At 38.9% G+C, this 25,545-nt stretch overlaps 1 protein-coding gene and 1 pseudogene across 2 annotated transcripts in view; both read left to right on the forward strand.

Annotated features, from left to right (window-relative positions):
• The first annotated feature begins 493 nt into the window (after positions 1–493).
• HTR2C (5-hydroxytryptamine receptor 2C) overlaps positions 494–25,545 on the forward strand; it is a 324,015-nt gene continuing 298,963 nt past the window's right edge. For both annotated transcript variants that reach the window (XM_004064736.5, XM_004064738.4), the window contains exon 1: positions 494–1,061. The gene's annotated coding sequence lies outside the window, so the exon portion shown is untranslated. The remainder of the gene's footprint in view (positions 1,062–25,545) is intronic.
• LOC109024675 (large ribosomal subunit protein eL42-like) lies at positions 6,031–6,350 on the forward strand (annotated as a pseudogene).

The following is a 25,545-nucleotide window of genomic DNA, read 5'->3' on the forward strand; positions in this document are numbered from 1 at the left end:
TGAGTGCCTCAGTTGCTACTGTTGGAGGAATGGGCAAGAGTCGGAACAGAGACCCTTGAAGGGAGTTTCAAAGCTTGATGAAATTTGCAAGACTTGAGAATGCTGTTTGTTGAAATGAAATGTACAGGTGTGTGTGTGTGTGTGTGTGTGTGTGTGTGTGTGTGTGTGTGTGTGTGTGTGTGTGTTTGGGGAGGGGTATGCTGTGAATCTTTGAGGGTACATTCTTGAGAAAGCCTTCCCTCTCCCTCTATCCGGTGCCATGGCTGATCCTGGTTCCCCCTACTCTCTAGGCCTTGTGAATCGGATTAATCATCACCCCCACCCCCATCTCCACCATGGGGTCTCGCGCCCCCTGCCAGCAAGCTCCAGATGCACTAAGAGACCGGTCCAAACAGGCCCGGGGGCCACGTAATGCTGAGTGCTGATTGGCTGCTCTTGGCTCCTCCCCTCATCCCGCTTTTGGCCCAAGAGCGTGGTGCAGATTCACCCGCGCGAGGTAGGCGCTCTGGTGCTTGCCGAGGACGCTTCCTTCCTCAGATGCACCGATCTTCCCGATACTGCCTTTGGAGCGGCTAGATTGCTAGCCTGGGCTGCTCCATTGGCCTGCCTTGCCCCTTACCTGCCGATTGCATATGAACTCTTCTTCTCTCTGTCTGTACATCATTGTCGTCGGAGTCGTCGAGATCGTCGTGGCGCTCGTGTGATGGCCTTCGTCCGTTTAGAGTAGTGTAGTTAGTTAGGGGCCAACGAAGAAGAAAGAAGACGCGATTAGTGCAGAGATGCTGGAGGTGGTCAGTTACTAAGCTAGAGTAAGATAGCGGAGCGAAAAGAGCCAAACCTAGCCGGGGGGCGCACGGTCGCCCAAAGGAGGTCGACTCGCCGGCGCTTCCTATCGCGCCGAGCTCCCTCCATTCCTCTCCCTCCGCCGAGGCGCGAGGTTGCGGCGCGCAGCGCAGCGCACCGACTGCCGCGGGCTCCGCTGAGCGATTGCAGCCGAGTCCGTTTCTCGTCTAGCTGCCGCCGCGGCGACCGCTGCCTGGTCTTCCTCCCGGACGCTAGTGGTAAGTTGGAGCCCCGGGCGGCATTGCTAGCCGAGACCCCAACGATTTAGGCGGGGGATGGGATGGGGAGCGGGGACAGGTCCCGGATGGCTGCAGCCTGCAGGACCGCACTGGCCCTGGCGGAGGTTGGGGGGAGGGACTCTGAACGCGCAAATCGCGTGGAGACTGAGTCTCTGGAAGAAGAGAGGAGCTTAGGTTCCACGGAAGGAGCATAGAAGTCTCTAAGGAGATTGGGAGCGGGGGCTCGAGATGAAGGCGCTGGGCGGAGGCGGGGGTCTAGAGAACCTGGCGCGGGGGAAGCCGAGACCGAAACGGAAGGCGGGGGTGGGGTCTCAAGAAGTGAGGAGTGGGAGGAGAGAAAGGAGGGAAACTGAACGCAATGTCGCTGAGTAGAGGGTCGGGCTGCGGAAGATGCAACTGAGTTGCAGGACCGACTACAATTTTAAGAAATCCGACAGCAGGCAAGTGGGAGGGGGAGCAAGGTTTGGGACAGTGTGTGCAGAGGGGGAACCAAGGATCCTTTATTATGTTCTCATTGAAAACCGACCCTAATTTTTCTGGCGGGTCTCAGCGAACATCCGTAACTCTGGGGAGATACACACTGCGGATCTGTGTTTGGTCTAACAGCTGTTAGCTGAATTTGAACAGCGCTGCTGGTGATCACGTAAGCTTAAGAGGGGAGGATAAAGGCATCCAGTGAACCTTTTTTTTAAATATAATTAATTAGCTTATCTAAGTCATTTGGTTACAGTTTTATATTTTGAAAAGGATTGCGAAAAAGTCTCCAGCGCTGCCTCTTATTCCTGTACTCAGTTTTACCTGACAAGCAGTCTTTACAGCGTTCCTCGGAATTGCTAAACATGAGAACAGGTTGCCGTTCCTGATGTCACATAAAGTTCGTCATTGCAAAACGTGTCTGTGTGTCTGTTTCTTTTCTGCGCCATGCCCTTTGCCTTTTGCTTCCTGTTGGGTAGTATGCGACTTGAGGTGACAAACACTTGCATTGTGTTTGAGAACACTGTATTTTAAGCAACAGAGCTCCCCAACTCAAAATTCAGCGAGTGACATTCGGCAGTTAAAAGATTTGGTCTGGAATCACTGCCAGTACCGCGCAGCTTCTTCATTAATATTACCAGTATAAGTCCCATCCAAGGAAGCCTCTGATTGCTGAGCCACTAAGTGCATATGCCCCTTACCTCATACCTTTTAGGCAGGCTAACCGAGGGACGCTCATATATGGTTGAGCTAAGATGATTTGGGGGGCGGGGGGTGAGGAAATGCGGCGCACTGAGTAACCTCTGAGCTCCCCAGTTTGCAGACAATTGCGACCTCACATACACGGTAATGAAAAAAGATATCTGGGCTCCAGAGTTTAAATTTTTCATGAAGAAGTTTACGTACATATCAGCCATTCTGACAATAAAAATATGAGTGCAATAGAAACAAGGTGTTACTGTGTAGTTGGCTACATATGTGTAGAGACAATGACAAAGGCCAACTGACATGCCCCACAGAAAATGATATCTACCGTGATCATTGCATCTCTTTTGCAGTACTGAAATCATACTGAATATTGTCGTTTCTGAAGAGTATAATCTCCTTAGCACCTGGCTGTTTGGGAATCCTCTACAATGCCCCCCCCCCATTCCACCCCACAGGTGGGGGGAAATAAATAATTTTGTCCATATTTTGGGGAGGTAGGTTATAGAATATTTAATTATATTTTTCATTCCTTAAATAAATTCTCCTGATCCTCCTGGGGAGGGAAGAAAATATTTGTTTCATCAACATGATTTCTTTCCTAATAGCGTCTATCATCTACAGCAACAAGCCCAACGCAAGTCCTGAAATTCGGAAGGTGGATAAGGCTTGTTGATTGCAATGTCAAGGTAGGATTTGGGGTGCTTTAGCAAAAATGACGGTGTTTTGCTATCTGCATTATCTAGAGAGGGTTATTAACCCTTTCTATGCTTTCTTGAGGGGTTTATCTCCATCTAGAGGTGTCATGGATGACAGTGATGACTTTTTCAGATAACGTAACAGGCTTTTGTGCAGTATGAATTCATCGGAAAAGAGGTGAGAACTGATATTTCTGGGAACCTCCTGGATGCCAGACGTGGATTCAGGACCATTACATATATATACATAAAATATATATTATTTCATATAGTCTTCATAGCAAGTCTATGAATGAGGAAGATATTATTATCCTCCATTTTATTGGTGCCATTAGATTTTTCCCCTCAATTTCTCAAGGTATTCTTAAAAGTTAATTTAAGGCAAGAGAATAAGAAATATTTATTTGTGCTTCCAAGTCTACTTGGGAAGAGCAATAAAAGTAAAATCTAAAAAGCCTAACATTCTAATAGATTCGTCCAACATTATAATTGAGTCAAGCCTCAATAATTTTACTGTTCCATGTATTTCCTTCAAGGAAACGTCATCCCTCTCCAGCTAAGGGAAACACAAAAATTAAAACAAAATTTGGGGGAGAGATTATAGTAACCAACATTAAATATCCTCAGCTATTCTTATTAAATTGTTCAAGGCCTGAGATTGAAGGAGGCTGCAGTTTACTGAGCCTGCTGAAAGATAATTAATTCCCAGGTTTTAATGGCTCCTGAAGCTCCAGACTATTTGTCCAGTATTATTAAGGAGCATCTTACCACCTCACTTTCATAGCAATGGAATACCTCACAAAAGGATGATGTACGTGTACTGAGATTATTTTAGTAAAGCATCTGATACAGCTTAGTGTTGTCTAGTGGAAGAACTGCTAAATTATGTTCCTCTAGCTGCCTGGTAGCCGTGAGCAAACTAGGAAAACTTCATCATAAATTGAAGTTAATAATATATTATTGTGATATTTTATGTCGGTATCATATATAACCCCACCTGATTGTTGTGAAACAGATGGGTATTAAGCACTTTGAAAATTTTAAATTATTGCACTAAGCAACATTTATTATTTATTTGTTAGCATTCTAGGCTACCTATGTCATTTCATCTACATATTGTACTGTTGAACCTCAAAAAGAAATCATCAATCTCCAGTCTAATGTGTGCTCAAGTTATGGATCTCTCCAACACTGCCATTCTTCAAGACATTTTAAGAAGGCTTTTTCATATACTGAGAACATTGCTGCAAAACAGTCTAGTCATCTCCATTCTAGACAAATAACATTGAAAACAACCAAGTGGTTAAGCTGCATCATCATTTGGCAAGTCATTAGCAGATTTAATACTAATGCTCACCTGCAACAACTCTTTGCCAATCACTTCTGACATTTTAATGCACAAACGACATAGTGAAATCAGGATTTCAAATAAGATGTACACAAGATGGAATTTTAATTCTGTTTTTGTCTCCTACCTGACATCTCTACTTCAACCTCGCTATTCATTCCTCTTCTCAGCTGTGGCTAAGACAGTGTCATCTGCAGTTTCCTAAAATAGTTGCTTATTACAGCATTGTACATATAGCTGGCATTTGAAACAGTCATTCTTCTTAATTATGGTTAACCTTATGCATAGATGACCACTTACATGGTCTAATTTGAGAAGCACTCGAAAGGCCTTCTGGTCCCTAAACTAGTAGCCTTCGTGGTTTTCCATATAACTTGAAATTCTACATTCAGGAATATCCCTCTTTCATCTTAGTCTTTGTCTCCTTTAAATACAAGTACACCTTTGGGTAACATACTGTTATTATTACCTATTAAGAACTATGCATAAATTTATTGAAAGCTATTAGAAAGCCTTTAGAACTGCATTGTCCAGTGCAACAGCCACCAGTCATATATGGGTATTTAAATTCAGAGTTGAATTAGCGTTAATGGCAAGGTGTGGGGTTGAGCTCAATGTAAAAATAAAAAGTGAAAACTGAACACCACTGAAACCAAAGATAATGTCTACTAATATCTAGACAAGGATAGCAATGAATGAATTGGCTAGGATTTCCTTTACTTTTTCATAAAACATGATGTCTTCTTTAAACTAATCAGTAAACGTTTACGAATAAATGTCAGTGTTCAAATCTTTTGCAACAGTATTTTAAACTTACGTACCTCCCATTTTATCTCAGTAATCAAGACTCACTGAATACTCTTCAATTATAGCTTCCTGTAATCAAAGTAGTAAGACTTGCCCAAATTAGCAAGTAATTATTCTTAAGTGGAGAGGTATAAAAGATGGTAACAGTGGCCACTATTTATTGACATTTACCATGCACTACACAGTTCTAAGAGGTTTACAGGTATATAATCATACAAGCCTGATGACTACCCCATGAGAAGGTACTACTATTATCCAGTTTGCAGTTAGGGAAACTGAGGCATACAAAAAGGTTAATCTGTTCAAACTGAATGAACAAAACCAAGCTTGAAACCAAGCAGTTTTATTCCAGAGGCCGTGCTGTTAAACAACAAACTATTGCCTCTGTTTGGAAATTGGCTAATTTTTCTTTCATACTGTAACAACTAGTCTTTTAACAGAACAAATTTGCATGTAAATGTGAGGATATTAATGGACAATGTCCATTAATCCTCGATATGCTGCTTGGCAAGGCAATGAGACAGACATGCAACATTTCATCTAGAGATTCACCTACCAATAAAGAAGTAGAGCAAATGAGAATGTACTGTTAATGCTGAGAGACTGAGGGACAAGAAGCTGAGTGAAGCTCAGGGGAGTTACAGAGATAATACAAAGACAGAAATGAAGTCAGGGAAATAATGCTATTGTATGTAGAGATGACTGGACAGGCAGATGTTACTACTGTGAGTTGGACCCACAGGTTTCTACTACATGTAACACCACAACAAAGGCCATTCATATTTGGTCATTTATATAATATTGCCTACTCGAAATTCAAGCAGTAAAATAGAAGCTCTGAAGGTCTAAGACCGACTGACAGAAGGATCAGTAAAAATCGTTTATCTCTTTCCGTACCGATAGCGCTCCCCCAAACATGGTGAATGTTCCTAAAACTCACAAGACTTTCTTTAAGAAGTGTGGCTAGCACCAACCCCACAAAACGACACAGTACAAGAAGGGCAAAGATTCTCTGTATGCCCAGGGAAAACAGCATTATGACAGGCAGCGCAGTGAATATGGTGGGCAGACTAAGCCAATTTTTCGGAAAAAAGCTAAAACTACAAAGAATATTGTGCTAAGGCTTGAGTGCACTGAGCCCAACTGCAGATCTAAGAGAATGCTGCCATTAAAAGATGCAAGCATTTTGAACTGGGAAGAAATAAGAAGAGAAAGGTCCAAGTGATCCATTTCTAAGTGTCATCTTTTGTTTTATTATGAAGACAATAAAATCTTGAGTTTGTGTTAAAAATTATTTATCATATATCAGGAAGGTTTCAAGTCTTTTCTGATCCCATTTGCCATGTATTTCCTTTTCATACTAGAGTCAGGAAAAGTAATTTGATAGCTATGACTTGGAAAATAGGTGCTATAAAAAGTAACTGCCAGTTTTTTAGTTTACTGATCTGAGCCCAGGTAGAAAAACCATATCTGAGTACAATACTTAGACTAAAGTTATTTCAGGGTAGAAAGACCATACTTGGAAAAATTCTAAGTATGATTAGTCTTTTTAAAAGTAGGTTTTTAAAAATTCAAAAACCAAACCAATTACTTCCATTTCTTACTTCCATTTTAAATTGACAAAAAACCTGATCCGTGATTAAAAAAGAATTTATTGCTAGAAAGATTGGAGAAGTCCAGTACTGTGGTATGTAGCTTTCTCTCCCAAATGTATCTATATTCTGTCTGTTCTTCAAGGTCCGTTTCAAGCCCCACCTCTTGCAGGAAGCTTTTGTTGACTAGCCCACATATATGATAAGTGCCTTGCCCATAGTAGGTAATCAGTTAACATATCTTGATTGATTGTATTGTATTCCAATGGTTAAAGGTGAAAGAAGATGAAGGAAGAGCTAAAATAGAATTTTTAGCACATCTGCACAATAATATTCAAGAATTCAAGGCATCTAACAGAATAACAGTTTCCCCTGAAATGATTTCAGGTAATTTCTCTGAACATATTTTAGGGCAATAAAAATATTATAAATCTTCTTAAATTAGTTTAGCTAAAGCTTAGCCCTACCACACTGTTTTATTTTCCATTTCACAGTGAAATACACCATTATATATACAGAGAGAGAGACCATTTCATTGAACACATGCATGGCTATAGAATTCTCTTTTTATTAGCAAACTGAGTTCTGCACGCATTTTGCGGTATGGGTTGATGGCTCAGAAAGAAGCGCAAGTTTTCTTTTTAAAATAGCAATTCCTAAATGCCTTTGCAGCAAATAAACTTGTAAATAAGAGCTTTATTTCCTTCCTTTTTATAATGTTAAAGGAAATCAGACATTAGTATTAATGAATTGCTCTGAGTGATCACGTCATGAATCTATTAGTTTTTTTATCTTAATTAAACAGTTAATTTAATGCTTTGTGGCTTGTAGGTAGATTGTTCTAGCATTTTTGGTTGGTCAATGACTCCCAGAGGTCTAATAGGCCTGTATCTTTTATTTTTAAATGTAATGTTAGTCTAAAATAGATTCAGAAAGAAGTTGATTACTTCATTCTTGAAGAAGTAAAACAAGGAAGATCTGGTGTCTCTCCAACAAATATTTTTTGAACCTTCATTTTGAAAAAGCAGAAATGAGCCGGTTTCTCAATAGATTTATTTATTTAGTCATTTCATCATATCTCTATATCTATTTTTAAAATCACTATGTAAATGGAAAAGAACTTGTATGGTAGAATTATGCGCCCAAATGACTATTCATTGATACAATGACTTGCTCTCCAAAGTATTATTTAAGTTAGCAAGGGCAGATTCTTTAGTTTGGAGGATTATTACCCACCTCTCACTGGATAACTGTCTGTGTCAAATTTTCCTGCTTCTACTACCAAACCTCAGCCAATTTCCTAAATTTCACGTAAGTAAATCTATAAAATTCACTGTCCATATTTATCTGCCAAATTAGTGAACTGTAAGATGAAGATGAATAAAGAAAAGCCTGTAAGAATTATGGAATTTCAGCAATGGCTTAGTTGAAATTCAGCAAGAGAATTTCAGTTGAGGGCTTAATGTACATTTAACACTTTGTTGGATGCTAATGAGGTGAAAAACATATTCTACAATACTTCCCTAAAGAAACAAATAAGTACTGTTAGACAGTAAAGGCAATTCAATGTAATAATGTAGTTTTGCAATTTATGGTATAGGCAACATTGATTTCTCTCTTTCCTACTCTCTCACTCAGGATGAATGAAGAAAAAAATGGTCCAGTCATTTGCTTAACTCACGCCTCAGTTTCCACAACTCCAAAATGAGAGCCTTATACTAGGTAATCTTTCTGTAAGGATCCTTCAAACTAACCTCTTTGTTATAAACAGATACAGAATACAGAAACCACTGAGGTTATATGACTTACTTCCCTAAGGTTACAAATATAGAGTCACAAATTGTATAATATATAAAATGGGGAAGAGAACATGGAGAAAACTCCCACAAATTTTATTAGGTTGGTTCAAAAGTAATTGTAGTTTTCACCATTGTGGTTTTCACCACAATTACTTTTGCACCAACCTAATTCAGAATTTAAAAGTGAAAAACATTTGAATGCTGAGAAGATAATACATTGTTATAAAGTAATTTGAATTTTTACCATAGATTTATACTTTACTTTGGGTAAGTGCCATTTTCAGAAAGGCAGCCAAATTTGTACAAACATAGTGGATATTCTGAGTCTCTTGATTGAGAATGAAGCAACAAGATCAAATAAAAGTTCATTTGTTTCTCTAGTGTAATACAGAATACATTTATCACAACACTTATAGAGTGAGAAATTATTAAAAAAACACTCTATCCCTTCTCCCAGATTTCTTTAATTTCTTATGCTAATTGAAATAATGCTTGTCCTTCCTACCTTGGATTCATTCGTGGATAACTTTTCTTAATTATTCCCCATTTCAGTCCATTAATACAGCTTCAGAATTATTTCTGAAAAATGTTGTTCAAATGTGCCACCTTTTAAATTCCATTGTGATTATAGACTCTTAGGGTTAGTAATTGAAAGCTCATTTCAGACAACTCCCTATCTCATGTTTGAACTCTGCACATCTCCCACTCTCTTTACAATGGCACCAAATAATGCTACCCAATTCCTGGGCAGAGCATAGATAAGGCTAAAAGTTGTCAGCTACCAAAGTAGCTGCTGAATATCAGAATGAAACCCAGGGACTCTAAAGTGGGTTATGAAGTGATGAGCTTCAGCTAACAGGGAACATTAGGAAATGACTGCAGACAAATCCTCATGCCTAATTCAGAGAAAGATGTACGGTTTGATTGGAGGGGGTGAGGAAGAAGAATATCATGCAGACTATAAAGCCAAGAAGCAATGCTTAGAATGCAAATGTGTTATAATTTTGTGTGTGCAGTGTAAAAAGACTACTGGCCATATTTTAAAAAGTCATCTAGGTTACACTCACATACGTAAGAACACCAGAATTTCCATTTTAAATTTTAAGAAAATAGACATAATTGTTTGCACCTCTTACATGGCACTTAGCACATTGTATTACATTGTTTTTTCCTTAGATATGGAGTCTTGCTATGTTGCCAAACCTGACCTTGAACTCCTGGGCTCAAGCGAACCTACTGCCTCAGCCTCCTGATTAGCTGGGACCACAGGTGCATGCCACTGCACCTGGCTTCTATCACATTTTATTTTTGTTACTTGGTTTTTTTTTTTTTTTTTTTTTTTGGTTTTTAACTTATACTTTAGAGGCAGGCCTGGTGTTAAAGGTTTTACATGCATCACGTCACTTTTAAATTTGAGTCTTATCTTTCCTACTGGATTATAAATTCACATGGAACAAAGATTATAATTTATTCATGTTTATACTCCCCAGCTACCGTTTGCGTATATCATTACATATTGTGGCTTCTCTCAACATATATTTGCTGAATAATTAATATACAAAAAGACACAAGCACTGTGGGAAAGGTATTTATAGTGCAAATTTGGAGTTAAATGACCTAAGTTCTAGTCTGTTATAAGCCTCTATGTCCTCCTCCGCCAAGAGAGAAAATCAGACTGGATGGTTACTGAGATAATTTCAAATGCTACAACTTTAAGAAAATATCAACAGTTTCTAGTTCTGAAAATCCACTTCAAATAATAATACTCAGGTAGTTGATTTTATGCCCTGGAAGATTAATGGTTATGACTCTTCAGTTACTTAAGTAATTCTTATAAAATCTCAAGTCAATATTCACTTCGGGTCTCTAACTTGTCATTTTCCATTCACTCCAGTGCCCTACATTTGAAATGATTCATGTCTTAAAGATTTCTGAGTGATTGAAGACATGTCTTCTTTTTGTCTTTTGTTATTTAAAGTAAATTTAAGATATCTTTGGCTATTAATAATAAGTAACATTCATTTTAGGTGATTTATAATAAATTAAACTGTGCAGCTACAAACTCTACACAAAAGAAGTTACTTAACTATTTGATAGGACAGATAACACTCTCCTGCATTTTCAGAAACGATTAAGCCATATCTTATAGTTAATCTAATATATAAAAAAATGAACTTCCTTAGGATTTAGAAATGTTACTAAAAATAATTAGCATTGTTTTTTTCTCAATAGGTTTTCTAGAAGATTTCTAGACATCTTGAATGGTGAATCATACCATAATAGATATTTTACTTTTGGGGAGAAGAGAGATGGGTATAAAACAGTTTTCAATATTAAAATGTTTAATAAATATATAGAAATTGAAAAAGAAGTAAAGGTTAAATGGATCAAAATGGTATGGCAAAAGGCATTTTGACATGTAAGCAATTCACAAATGTAAACAATTCCAGTTATTCATATTGTCAACCTTTGAACATAGATAATTCTTTTACCCATAGTAAAGAACATTGGAGATACTTGTGTTTTCTAGTTCAAAAGTTTTCATTATTTTAATTCCTATAGCTCTAAAGGCTTCAGAAAGAGAGATTACAAATAACATGTAGAGAACTCCAAATTTCTTGATCTTACTACAGATTCGCTAATGCAGATATGTTTTTTTGAGATTCATCCCAATATCTACTTTCCATTCTCTCTTAACTCTTTTTATATTTTCTATCATGTATTTTTAAAATTTTCTTCATTTCCTATTGTAAACTTTTTCAGCCTAAGAGCAATTCTTATATTCTGTTTCCTGTTTTCTCCTCCCTAATTTTTTATCTTATTTTCTAATGAAGGCAACATATAGCTGAAAGGGTTTAATAATACAGTCACAGAATATCCTTATTATTAATATATCTACTTTTTACACCATAATACAAATTTTCCTTGTAGATATTTTAGAGATTGTATATATTTTTCTCATATATCCCTTCATTTGATTTTCAACATAACTTCGACTTAGTTAGGGCCAGTATTACTACGTTGATTACACAAATGAGAAAACGAAGGGTAAGAAAGGTTAAATTACTTATGTAAAGTCACACAATTAATTCTACAGCCAGATTCAAACAAACCCATGAGTTCTTATCCAGAATTCCATTCTTTTTATTTTTTTGAGACAGGGTCTCACTCTGTCACTCAGGCTGGAGTGCAGTCATGCGATCATAGCTCACTGCAACCCCGAACTCCTGGGCTCAAGCGATTCTCTCACCTCAGCCTCTCAAGTAGCTGGAACTGTAGGTGTGTGTCACCGTGCCCAGGTTGTTGTTGTTGTTGTTGTTTTGTAGAAATGAGGGTCTTGTTATGTTGCCCAGGCTGGTCTCAATCATCCCGCCTCTGCCTCCCAAAGTGCTGGGATTGCAAGCACGAACCACCATGCTCGGCCCTAAAATTTCATTCTATTTCCAGTACTTTCCCCTCTCTTCATGTCATGGATATTTAGTTCCAGAGAACTTTAGATGCTTAGAAATAAATGATACAATTAGGAAGTTAGATATAGATATAGATATGTGTATGTATATTTGTATATATAGAGAGAGAGAGTCATGTTACTCCGAGATGTTTAAAAAGCATGATAAATACTTGGTTTTCTACAAAGACTCAGACATTCATTTGCATGTGGTCAAGATTTAAATAACAATAGACTGACTAATGAGCAATATGACAGATTAAAACACACAAAAAAGATCCCAAATCATTTTCTGCAGAATATATTGGAAGTCTAGCTATCTGGTTGCACTTTAGGCAAACAAAGTTTCCTTAAAGTAAATCAAGCCTTGATTGAGTTCTGCTTCAAATTTTTCAAGAGTGCTTCAACTTATTATGACTTCTCTCTTACTTTCATGACTATTAGCCCTATCCCTTTCACATTTCCTGTAATAGCCAGAACCCAGATAACAGAGGGTACCTTCTGCATTTAAAAATAATCATTTTCCAATACTTGTATTTAAAGAAAACATTTCTACCTTACCCACACACATGGCATATTTTTAAAATACAGAAGCACTGATAAACAATTTAACATTGCATACCCTGGATTTAAACATTTAAAATATACTGTGCATGTGGATAAGGTAGCAATGTTTGCTTTAAATACAAGTATTAGAAAAACAATTTTTAAGAGAAAATTTTAATTAGTATAAAAATTGATGAAATAATTGAATAATATTATCCCAAAGTTAGCTTTCAGTGGAGAATTTTAAATGGGAGTTCATTAATATCTTGCTGAATAGCAATAACGTCAATGCAGAGTTTATGGTTTAGCTTCATGATTAGAAATTGTCTTATTCCTTTATTATATTTTTAGATTGAATTGGATATAGGCTATTACCTTATAAAGGGTTACAAAAGAAAACAAATTCTGGACATTCATCTAGTTGCCTTTAATTATATTTCATATGATCATTTTGCCCCTGTACTAGAACATTTATTTTTTGAGGAGTATTCAGTTTCCTCTATTTGTATTCAGAACTCCTTTGAGTCTTTGGGGGTGATCCCAAATGGCAGGAAGAAGAAAAAGAAAAGTTATTTATAGCTTGTTCATGACTTTTATCGGTGTTCCATTTTGATTTCCAATTACTTTCCCCTGGAAAATATATCTAAATACCTTATCACTATCTTTAATGAATCTAAAGCTGTACAATTTGTGTTGCTATAAAATAATTTCAAAAGAATTATTCAAACTTTTGTCCTCAGTCAGATCTTAACTTGTGGTACTCCAGCCTGCTCTTGATCTGTCTGAGTAATCTTGTAAATTTCTATCACATCATCATCATCATTTAAGAAATATTTTTTGTGTCGGGCGTGGTGGCTCACTCCTGTAATTCCAGCACTTTGGGAGGCCAAGGTGGGCAGATCACATGAGGCCAGGAGTTCGAGACCAGCCTGGCCTACATGGCGAAACCCCATCTTTACTAAAAATACAAAAATTATCCAGGCGTGGTTGTGTGTGTCTGTAATCCCAGCTACTTGGGAGGCTGAGGCAGGAGAATCGCTTGAACCCAAGAGGCAGAGGTTGCAGTGAGCCGAGATCGTGCCATTGCACTCCAGCCTGGGTGACAGAGCAAGATTTCATCTCCAAAAAAAAAAAAAAAGCAAAGCAATATTTTTTGAAGCTAAATTATACCCGACATTGTAAAAAACACATGTTAGAGAATATAACACTTGTTCTTAGAGTCACAAAACTGTCAAGGGAGGATTTAGCAAACATTTTACGGTTCCTACCATTGAGAAATTTATCTTCTATTTGGGAAGATAAACTGTATTGGCATGCAACAAAAATCAAGACATTATATAGTGAAGGACTAAATTGTGTACCACATAAAAATGAAGGAAAAGAAACAACTAAAGGAATTTTATTGGCATAGAGAGGAAATGAATTGGAGCTTGAGGACAAGTAGGGTTTGAATTGACACAGAAGGACAATATTCCAAAGGGCCATAGGATATTCATGTTTCACGGTATGAGAAGAGGTAAATTAGGAACTAGTTAGTGGGGGTGAGAGTTACCTCTAATCTGAATATGTTTAAAACAATGGTGAGACATGCATCATCAGATGTTCTCTGGAGAAATGAAAATGTGATACTGGATCTCTGGAGACAGAATTTCGAACAATCCATGCTACACTAGTTTAGCTAAATTTCAAAATTGTACAAAAAAGAGAAGGTTGTAGAGAGAAAAGAAAAGAATGGAAGTCCAAAAATTAAGCATTTATTATTTAAAGTTTTGGGTAATATTTAAGATTGATATTTACCTGGGAATATTAATGATGAAACTTTTCTCAGGTTCTTCCCCAACTTTAGACATTGTTACATTCAATAATTGTTAAGATTCTGCTCTGGGCAAGACATTTGACTGAGTACTTCAGGGCTTCCCAGAAGAGGAAACAATACTTAATTCTGATCTTTAGTAGTTTGAAGTCTAGTCAGTAGCTGGAGATCAAATATATGAGCTATACACGAAGGATTTGGCAGCAAAGGTTACTGTTAAATTCAGAGAAGATTGTAAGAGCACAGTAGATAGAAAAGAGATTGCATGGGATGAAAATATTGATACAAAAACCTCTTTACCCCAAAGCCCAGAGAGGAAATATAAATTTGGATCAACCCTTGTGGGTGCCATTTTCACTATCACCTAAACATAGAGTGGCCAAACCTCTTTTTGACTGACTCACAGAGATTTTCGGATGGATAAGACTTTTGTTTAACAGAAAAAGCCTCCATGAGTCTGGAGTCATTCATATTCAGTCCTGTTGCTTTTATTCCCTTAACTTAATAAAAATAAGTAAATCAGCAAACAGGAGTTGAGTGCCTTTTGTGTGTTTAGCAATGTATTAGATTATTTGAATGATGCCAATAGAAATATGTAAGGTCCCTTATATAGTTAGGAGTCATATGAATTACTTGTTATCAGCAAGCCCTTAGAAACCTGAATTATACCTTGGTTTAAGTTACAAGTAAGTAATGAGCTGTAGATAGACTTTCAGTTAAAATTAATAGTCCGAATACTATATGACTGTTAGTTCTCAATGCCAAAAAGTCATCCATTTTATGGGATTATTTTTAGGAATACCAGCAAAGTACTTTATAATTCCTAAATGCATGGATGACGTTATGAAAGCAATAACACATTAAATACTGAGCACTCTAATAAAGCAAGTAGAACTAAAGCATACTGATCACATTTGTAAGTGACTTAATATTGCCTGTTATTATTAAATGATTATATATTATTAAAGATGAACAAATTAAGACTTAGAGAGGGTTCTTGATTTGCTTCAGGTCATACAGCTAATTAGTGGCAAAACTGCAGAGAGAACTTAAATTTCCTAACTCTGAAATTAGGTTCTTTTCCACCATGGTTCACTGCCTCTTGAAGCCTATGTAGCATATCAAATGAAAGCCTTTAAAAATTTGACTACATCATACTGTCCTTGAGAATCATGTCATGCTTAATAAATTCAAAATGAACAGAAAGTACATTTGCATTTTTGGCTTCAAAAATTAGAAAGTTAATACAAGTATGTGAATACTTTCAAAATTATGACTTTTATTCTTACTAACATATAGGTAGAAGATATATATGTGTGTGTGTTATATAATATCCGTATGTTTCACAGTGAGAGAGAAACATGTAAAGACAAGTAAGAGTATTTTTTGAAGTTTAAATGAGATGACTGACCAGTTAACAGGCCATGTGCTCTTATTTATGATAGCCTTTATTTCTTAATTTATTTGAGCAATCGAAGTCTGAAAGAGCTCAAGACTGGACGCTTCCTTTCTATAAATTACATCTCTTAAAATGTACAAATGCAAGCATGAGTCACTAGCTACAGAATTCCAGCTTTAATACATTATGTCATTTTTATAAGGAAACCAGTGACCTTCATGTGGTTTTTAAGGACAATGTCTCTGAACTACAGACTATGTGAAAGATGAAATCATAACATGAACAATCAAACAAGCTCAATGGCATGATCTAAAAGATAAAAATAACGTGCATTTCATAGATTGAAATCTGCTTACCTCTGTGATTATTTTTCCATGATTCATTTGCATGTGTGCCTTGCATATATTGTATTGATTTGAAATTAAATTGAAACATTCACATATGTTACAATCACATTTTAAATAGTTAACTTTCACTGAGGTGTGCACAAAGGAACGGTGATGAGAAGGAAAGTACATAGCCCACAGCAGTCCTGAATGTATGTTTTGATAGGTAGTTTGAATTTTCTATTTACTCAAACTTATGTCAGTAATGTTTAAACTATAGTATTACTGAAGTTGTTATTTATATATACCATTCCATCTAGTAAATATAGAGCAGAATCTCGGAGATACGAGGAAGTCCAAGAAAGAAATCATGGACACTTCTAATGAAAAGGAAAGAGAAAGGGAAAGGAATCAACAAATATTGAGCCCTAACCATATCCTACTCAGTGCGTGTTGCAAAGTACATATATTATCTCATGTCATTCTCACAACAACTGTAAGAAAAAGGAAATGGAAACAGAGACAGGTTAAGTCATGTGCCCAAACACACAGCTAATAAGGCGTAGAGCCAAGATTCAAACCCATATCTGTCTAATTACAAAGGTTGTGTGCTCTTTTTCCATAGTACCTTGATTAACAGCCTTAAGGTTTAAAAATATGCCAAATACTCATGCACAACAACATGCTCTCAGTATAACATTTACTTAATCATTTTTCATTTACAATGTTTTCAAGGAACTGAATGGAAGACAAGTCAGGAGACATCAATCATATATCGCCTTCTACAAATCAGGAATGTGTGTATTTTCAAATATCTCAGTTTGTTTTTAGAGGTGAAGGATAGCTATTTACTAATAGTAATAAAGATGGAAAAAGTATGCAAAATGCTATCTAATAATAATAATTGGTAATGAAATAGGAAAATAAAAGGTGAATCACAATATTTAAAAAATATTAAAAATATTTTAAAATATCACCTTAAGAATCACATTTACTGGGAAATAAAAGGCAGTTATAATAACACAGGAAACATTTTGACTGCATATTCCATGAAATTACTACTGTCTTTATACTTTTGTAGCATAATAAGTGATTCTATTTTAATCTAATTTCATATATAATAGTAATATATTTTCATAATTTAACAAGTTCAAATCTAAACATGGCACTTGCATTTTAAATGTAAAGTATATGTAAGATCCAATTTTAAAGATCCATTTTATGTATTCTTTAACTTTAAAATGTTTTCTTCCATCATATAACTTCAGATTGACAATATATTTTGTATTGAATTGTTTTCTTTAATTTTTACAGTGAAGCTTGTCATTTCAAGTTTAGTAAATATTACGACTAGATTTCTAAATAAAAATAAAGCATACCAAACACATCTACCTGCTATCTAAGAGTATTTTAAGAATCAGTTTCCAAATACTATTCAGAGCAAAACCTATAGAATATCCAGAAACTGTCACTAGTTTTTTACTCATTCCTGAATTCATTAGCTTTTAAACTCTTTATTTTTTTTTAGGAAAATCACCAGTGGTCTATATGCTGGTACAATTTAAGCAAGAAGACAGTTGAGAGGAAGAGATAGGTTTGCAAATCAAGGTACAGAATTGCCCCAGATAACTTTTTTCATGCGCGTCCCTGTGAAGAGACCACCAAACAGGCTTTGTGTGAGCAACATGGCTGTTTATTTCACCTGGGTGCAGGCGGGCTGAGTCCGAAAAGAGAGTCAGCGAAGGGAGATAAGGGTGGGGCCGTTTTATAGGATTTGGGTAGGTAAAGGAAAATTACAGTCAAAGGGGGTTTGTTCTCTGGTGGGCAGGAGTGGGGGTCGCAAGGTGCTCAGTGGGGGTGCTTTTTGAGCCAGGATGAGCTAGGAAAAGGACTTTCACAAGGTAATGTCATCAGTTAAGGCAAGGACCGGCCATTTTCACTTCTTTTGTGGTGGAATGTCATCAGTTAAGGCAGGGGAGGGCATTTTCACTTCTTTTGTGATTCTTCAGTTACTTCAGGCCATCTGGGTGTATACCTGCAAGTCACAGGGGATGCGATGGCTTGGCTTGGGCTCAGAGGCCTGACATTCCTGCTTTCTTATATTAATAAGAAAAATAAAACAAAATAGTGTTGAAGTGTTGGGGTGGCGAAAATTTTTGGGGGGTGGTATGGAGAGAGAATGGGCGATGTTTCTCAGGGCTGCTTCAAGCGGGATTAGGGGCAGCGTGGGAACCTAGAGTGGGAGAGATTAAGCTGAAGGGAGGTCTTGTGGTAAGGGGTGATATTGTGGGGATGTTAGAAGAAACATTTGTTGTATAGAATGATTGGTGATGGCCTGGATACGGTTTTGGATGAATTGAAAAACTAAATGGAATAACAGAAGGAGAAAAACAGGTATAAAAGGTCTAAGAATTGGGACGACTCAGCATATCTGATTAGAGAGTGCTTAAGGAGATTCGGCATAGTCCTGCCAGCAAAGATTATTTATTTACTTCAAGAGTTAAGAGTGGCAGTTTGGGGATAGCACCAGGAGATATCAGCTGTGATGGCTTGGAAAAACAGTGTAAACTGGCAGTGTAAACAAGAGCAGGGCAAGTATGAGTAGTTGAGAACGGTGAATAGGAGTATGACTAGACAGAAAATAGTAGGGATGACAAGTTTTTTTTTGGGGGGGGCACAGTCTAAGTTGGTCTGGTGTTTGGAATGAGACTGGGGCCTAATAAAAAGGAGCATCTATACAGGAGCTTAAATGGGCTGTACCCTGTAGCATGCCGAGGACAGGCCTGAATTCTGAGACGGGAAAGCAGTAAAAGTATTGTCCAGTCCTTTTTAAGTTGGTGGCTGAGCTTGGTGAGGTGTGTTTTTAAAAGACCTTTAGTCCATTCTACTTTTCTTGAAGACAGAGGACTGTAAGGGATATAAAGGTTTCACTGAATACTAACAGCCTGAAAAACTGCTTGGCTGATTTGACTAATAAAGGCTCAGCTGTTATCAGACTGTATTGAGGTGGGAAGGCTAAACTGAGGAATTATGTCTGACAGAAGGGAAGAAATGACTGCGGTGGCCTTCTCAGACCCTGTAGGAAAGGCCTCTACCTATCCAGTGAAAGTATCTACCTAGACTAAGAGGTATTTTAGTTATCTGACTCAGGGCATGTTGAGTAAAGCTAATTTGCCACTCCTGGGTGGGGCAAATCCTCGAGCTTGATGTGTAGGGAAGGGAGGGGGCCTGAATAATCCCTAAGGAGTAGTAGAATAGCAGATGAAACACTGAGAAGTTATTTCCTTGAGGATAGATTTCCACGATGGAAAGGAAATGAAAGGTTCTAAGAGGTGGGCTAGTGGCTTGTACTATAGCATAACCTGCCTTTGCTGGTGTGTGGCGATTATGCCTGGTGGAACCACCATCAATAAATCAAGCGTGATCAGGGTGAGGAACAGGAAAGAAGGAAATTTGGGGAAATGGGGTGAATGTCAGGTGGATCAGAGAGATACAGTCATGGGGGTCAGGTGTGGTATCCGGAATAATGTGGGAGGCCGGATTGAAGTCTGGGCCAGGAACAATGGTAATTGTGGGAGACTCAACAAAGAGTGAGTATAGCTGAAGGAGCCGGGAAGCAGAAAGTATATGCATCAGGTATGAGGAAGAAAATAGATTTTGGAAGTTATGAGAACTGTAGAGAGTGAGTTGAGCATAGCTTGTGATTTTGAGGGCCTCTAAAAGTATTAAAGCAGCGGCAGCTGCTGCATGCAGACATGAGGGCTAGGCTAAAATAGTAAGGTCAAGTTGTTTGGACAGAAAGGCTACAGGGTGTGGTCCTGGCTCTTGTGTAAGAATTCTGACCGCTCGAACCATGCCTAGGAAGGAAAGGAGTTGTTGTTTTGTAGAAGGTGCTGGGGTTTGAGAGATCAGTCAGACACGATTGGCAGGGAGAGCACGTGTGTTTTTATGAGACTTATGCCGAGATAGGTAACAGATGAGGAAGAAATTTGGGCTTGATTGAAGTAATGGGGGCTGTCTGTGAAGCTTTGCAGCAGTACAGCCTAGGTAATTTGCTGAGCTTGATGGGTGTCAGGGTCAGTCCAAGTGAAAGCGAAGAGAGGCTGGGATTAAGGGTGCAAAGGAATAGTAAAGAAAGCATGTTTGAGATCTAGAACAGAATAATGGGTTGTAGAGGCAGGTATTGAAGATAGGAGAGTATATGGGTTTGGCACCACGGGGTGGATAGGCAAAACCATTTGGTTGATAAGGCGCAGATCCTGAACTAACTTGTAAGGCTTGTCTGGTTTTAGGACAGGTAAAATGGGGGAATTGTAAGGAGAGTTTATAGGCTTTAAAAGGCCATGCTGTAGCAGGCGAGTGATAACAGGCTTTAATCTTTTTAAAGCGTGCTGCGGATGGGATATTGGCGTTGAGTGGGGGTAACGGTGATTAGGTTTTAATGAGATGGTAAGGGGTGCATGATCGGTCACCAAGGAGGGAGTAGAAGTATCTTATACTTGTAGGTTAAGGTTGGGGGATACAAGAGGAGGACGCAAAGGAGGCTTTGGATTGGGAAGAAGGGCGGCAATGAGATATAGCTGTAGTCCAGGAGTAGTCAGGGAAGCAGATAATTTAGTTAAAGTGTCTCAGCCTAATAAGGGAACTGGGCAGGTGGGGATAACTAAAAAGGAGTGCTTAAAAGAGTATTGTCTAAGTTGGCACCAGAATTGGGGAGTTTTAGGAGGTTTAGAAGCCTGGCCGTCAATACCCACAACAGTTATGGAGGCAAGGGAAACAGGCCTTTGAAAAGAAGGTAATGTGGAGTGGGTAGCCTCCGTATTGATTAAGAAGGGGACGGGCTTACCTTCCACTGTGAGAGTTACCCAAAGCTCAGCATCTGTGATGGTCTAGGGGGGCTTCCGAGGCGATCGGGCAGTGTCAGTCTTCAGCCGCTAAGCCGAGAAGATCTGGGAAGGAGTCCGTCAGAGAGCCTTGGGCCAGAATTCCAGGGGCTCTGGGAGTGGCTGCCAGGTGAGTTGAACAGTCTGATTTTCAGTGGGGTCCCACAGAGATGGGACGCGGCTTAGGAGGAATCCCGGGCTGCCGGCATTCCTTGGCCCAGTGGCCAGATTTCCAGCACATGTAGCAAGCTCCTGTGGGAAGAGGTTCTGGAGGAACGCCTGGCCACTGCGGTTCAGGCATTTGGAAGTTCTTATGTGCTGGAGATGTGGCTGGGGTTTGTCTCACAGTGGAGGCAAGGAATTGCAACTTTTTTCTATTATTGTACACCTTGAAGGCGAGGTTAATTAAATCCTGTTGTGGGGTTTGAGGGCCGGAATTTAATTTTTGGAGTTTTATTTAATGTCGGGAGCAGATTGGGTAATAAAATGTATATTGAGAATAAGATGGCCTTTTGACCTTTTAGGGTCTAGGGCTGTAAAGTGTCTCAGGGTTGCTGCTAAACAAGTCATGAACTGGGCTGGATTTTTATATTTGATGAAAAAGAGCCTGAACGCTATGTGATTTGGGATAAAGAAAAAGGAGCATTAACCTTGACTATGCCTTTAGCTCCAGCCACCTTTTTAAGAGTAAATTGCTGGGCAGGAGGGGGAGGGCTAGTCACGGAATGAAAGTGTAAGCCAGACCAGGTGTGAGGAGGGGAGGTGACAAAAAGATTATAGGGTGGAGGAGCAGAGGCTGAGGAAGAATTGGGACCTAGCTCGGCCTGGCGAGGAGCAGTCTGGGGAGGAGGGGAGAGGTCAGATGGGTCTGTAGAAAAGGAAGATTAGAAAGACTCAGCAACGCTTGGGGTTGGTACTGAGGGGACAGGTGGGAGGGAAAGAAGGAAGATTTGGGACGAGTTGCACTGGGCACAGAGACTAGGAAGGGACTGATGTGTAAAAGAATGCCTGGACGTCAGGCACTTCAGACCATTTGCCTATTTTACAACAAGAATTATTTAGATTTTGCAGGATGGAAAAATTCAAAGTGCCATTTTCTGGCTATTTGGAACTACTGTCGAGTTTGTATTGGTGTCAAGCGGCATTGCAGAAGAAAATAAGGCATTTAAGTTTTAGGTCAGGTGTGAGTTGAAGAGGTTTTAAGTTTTTGAGAACACAGGCCAAGGGAGTAGAAGGAGGAATGGAGGGTGGAAGGTTGCCCATAGTGAAGGAAGCAAGCCTAGAGAAAAGAGAGAGTAGAGAAACAGAGGGAAGGGGTTCGGGGGTTCTTACCTTCACAGAAAAGTGGGAAAAGGGGTTGGGGCACAGAGATAAGAGGTTGGAGTGCAGAAATAAGGGATTGGGGCGCAGAGATATAAGAGGTTGGGGTGCAGAAATAAGGGACGGGCACAGAGATACGAGGTTGGGGTGCAGAAATAAGGGATTGGGGCACAGAGATAAGAGGTCAGGGTGCAGAAATAAGGGATTGGGGTGCAGAGATAAGAGGTTGGGGCATGGAAATAAGGGATTGGGGTGCAGAGATAAGAGGTTGGGGCATGGAAATAAGGGATTGGGGGTTCTTGCCCCATAGAAAAGCGGGACTTGCCACTAAGGGTGAAGCAGAAGGGGTTGAGGGGTACTTACCCCTCTCCCAGAAAAGCGGGACTTGCCGCTAAGGGTGAAGGAGAAGGGGTTGAGGGGTACTTGCCTCTCTCCCAGAAAAGCAGAGAAGGGGTAGAGACAAGGAGAGAAGGGGTTGAGGTGCTTGCCCCTTCCCCAGAAAAGCGGGACTTGCCGCTAAGGGTGAAGGACCAAGGCAGGCATCCCTGCATGGTCTGACACCCTTGAAACGTGGGTGTATAATCAGAGAGGCGTCCCTGCAATGATTAAACACCAAGGGAAGGCTGCCTTCCCAGTCCGTGACCAGCGCCAGAGTTTTGGGTCCACGGATAAAACATGTCTCCTTTGTCTTTCCCAGAAAATGAAAGAAATTGAAATTAAGAGAAGGGAGAGATTGAAGAGTGGAAAGGAGAAAGTGGTTGAGGGACAGTGAGAGAGGTTGGAGAAGAGAGTAAGAAGAGGCCGCTTACCCGATTTAAAATTGGTGAGATGTTCCCTGGGCTGGTCGGTCTTAGGACCTGAGGTCATAGGTGGATCTTTCTCATGGAGCAAAGAACAGGAGGACAGGGGATTGATCTCCCAAGGGAGGTCCCCCGATCCAAGTCACGGCACCAAATTTCATGCGTGTCCGTGTGAAGAGACCACCAAACAGGCTTTGTGTGAGCAACATGGCTGTTTATTTCACCTGGGTGCAGGTGGGCTGAGTCCGAAAAGAGAGTCAGGGAAGGGAGATAAGGGTGGGGCAGTTTTATAGGATTTGGGTAGGAAAGGAAAATTACAGTCAAAGGGGGTTTGTTCTCTGGTGGGCAGGAGTGGGGGTTGCAAGGTGCTCAGTGGGGGTGCTTTTTGAGCCAGGATGAGCTAGGAAAAGGACTTTCACAAGGTAATGTCATCAGTTAAGGCAAGGACCGATCATTTTCACTTCTTTTGTGGTGGAATGTCATCAGTTAAGGTGGGGCAGGGCATATTCACTTCTTTTGTGATTCTTCAGTTACTTCAGGCCATCTGGGCACATATGTGCAAGTCACAGGGGATGCGATGGCTTGGCTTGGGCTCAGAGGCCTGACAACTTTTAATTAATATCAACTGTGAGTAGAGAAGTTAAAATGAAATATCAAACACAATGTTTGCCCATGATAAAGAAGGTGTGGAGTTTCTTCTTCTTGGCCATTTATTGGATACTTAAAGACTTGACATTTTCCTCACCAAAGAAGTCACTAGGACCTATGGTACAACATTAAGATCAATGACGAAAAAGAATCATCCCCAATGGAAGAGTATGCATCATTCTGATTATACACAAGCGTTGATTATTTGCTGATGTGAGAAAGGGTCAAGATAAAAATTGATCTTTGAATGTATCTTATTCAATTTTTTAATATTTCATAGTGCTTCAGTTGTTTGGCACATTTGTCATATCTTTAATTTTTTTTGATGTCCTGCTCCACCCTTCCATATCACTATAAAATGTTAATACATTTTTCATACACATGCAGAGCATCAGGTTTTAGGATTATTATTTTTAAATTAAAATCTGAGGCCAGGCGCAGTGGCTCACACCTGTAATCCCAGCCCTTTGGGAGGCCAAGGTGGGTGGATCACCTGAGATCAGGAGTTCAAGACCAGCCTGGCCAACTTGGTGAAACCCCATTTCTACTAAAAATAAATTAGCTGGGCATGGTGGTGCGTGCCTGTAATCCCAGCTACTCAGGAGGCTGAGGCAGGAGAATCGCTGGAACCGGGAGGTGGAGGCTGCAGTGAGCCAAGATGATACCACTGCACTCCAACTTGGGCAACAGAAAGAAACTCCACCTCAAAAAAAAAAAAAAATCTAGCCTTTCATGAATCTTACATGTATAAAATGTTTACACTTTTATTATGTAAAAGTAATGTATTCCCCCAATGGATTTTATAACAATACAGTCAGTCCCTCTTGCAAAAGGGACTTTTTCATAACTCCCCTACTGTTTCATTAAAATTGAGGTTTAATTTGATCCTGTGTTCTCACATTTAAAAATCTATATTTTTAAGATCTGCTTTTTCATTCGAAGTAATGGCTTTAACTCCCAATCAGTTTTAACAGTTTTATTGACCTGTAATTCACGTACTATCCAATTTGCCCATTTTAATGTGTAGAATTCAGTGATTTTTAGTATACTCAGAGTTGTATAATCATCATCACAATTTAGAATATTTCCATCACCCCCCAAAGTAATCCTATACCCATTTACAATCACTCCGCATACTTCTTCAACCCCCAGCACTAGGCAACCAGAAATCCTCTTTTTATCTCTGTAGATTTTCTTATTCTGAGAACCTGCAAACTTTTAACGGATGTACTTGCTGGGAATGTCAGAGAAGTTGTTTGAGATTAAGAAGGGTTGGCAAACAAAATAAAATTTGTTGTTAGATTTAGGCAATAGGGTCTTGATTTATTTGGCTAAGTTCTTGATTTTTTCACACTTCTGAAATGCAAGTAATAAAATTTTGTCTTTGAGCCTCTGTCATCCTTACTTTCGCTATTCAGTTTTATTTTAGTATTGCAAATTAAATAAAAAGGAAGTCATCCTCCAAGTACTCCTCTTAACAATAAATTGATTCAGAAAAACTAAGTTTCAAACTCAGGAAGGTTAAATTTCTAGTCCATTTCTTTCATTTTTTTTCCATTCTATCCAATCAAGATTTGTCAAACAAAACTATCCTTTCCAGAGAAGAGGCATTTACCTCAAAAAAACTTTTGTGTACATGGTATTTGCAGTTGAATGTCATAAGAAGCAATTGATTGAAGTGTGCCATCTGTTTCTTTTCTAAATCTCTAATATGCAAGACACGTCTTTAAAATTACACTTATTCAGAGGATTTTTATGAAATAAAATTGCCTGTCATTCTAATTAGCTCTGAATACTTCTCTTCCAACAGTGGTGTTGCATAACACATTAGTAGGATCTTTCAGTTGGTATGTATTT

The sequence above is a fragment of the Gorilla gorilla genome, chromosome X, assembly GCF_029281585.2.
Source record: "Gorilla gorilla gorilla isolate KB3781 chromosome X, NHGRI_mGorGor1-v2.1_pri, whole genome shotgun sequence".
NCBI classification, from domain to species: domain Eukaryota; kingdom Metazoa; phylum Chordata; class Mammalia; order Primates; family Hominidae; genus Gorilla; species Gorilla gorilla.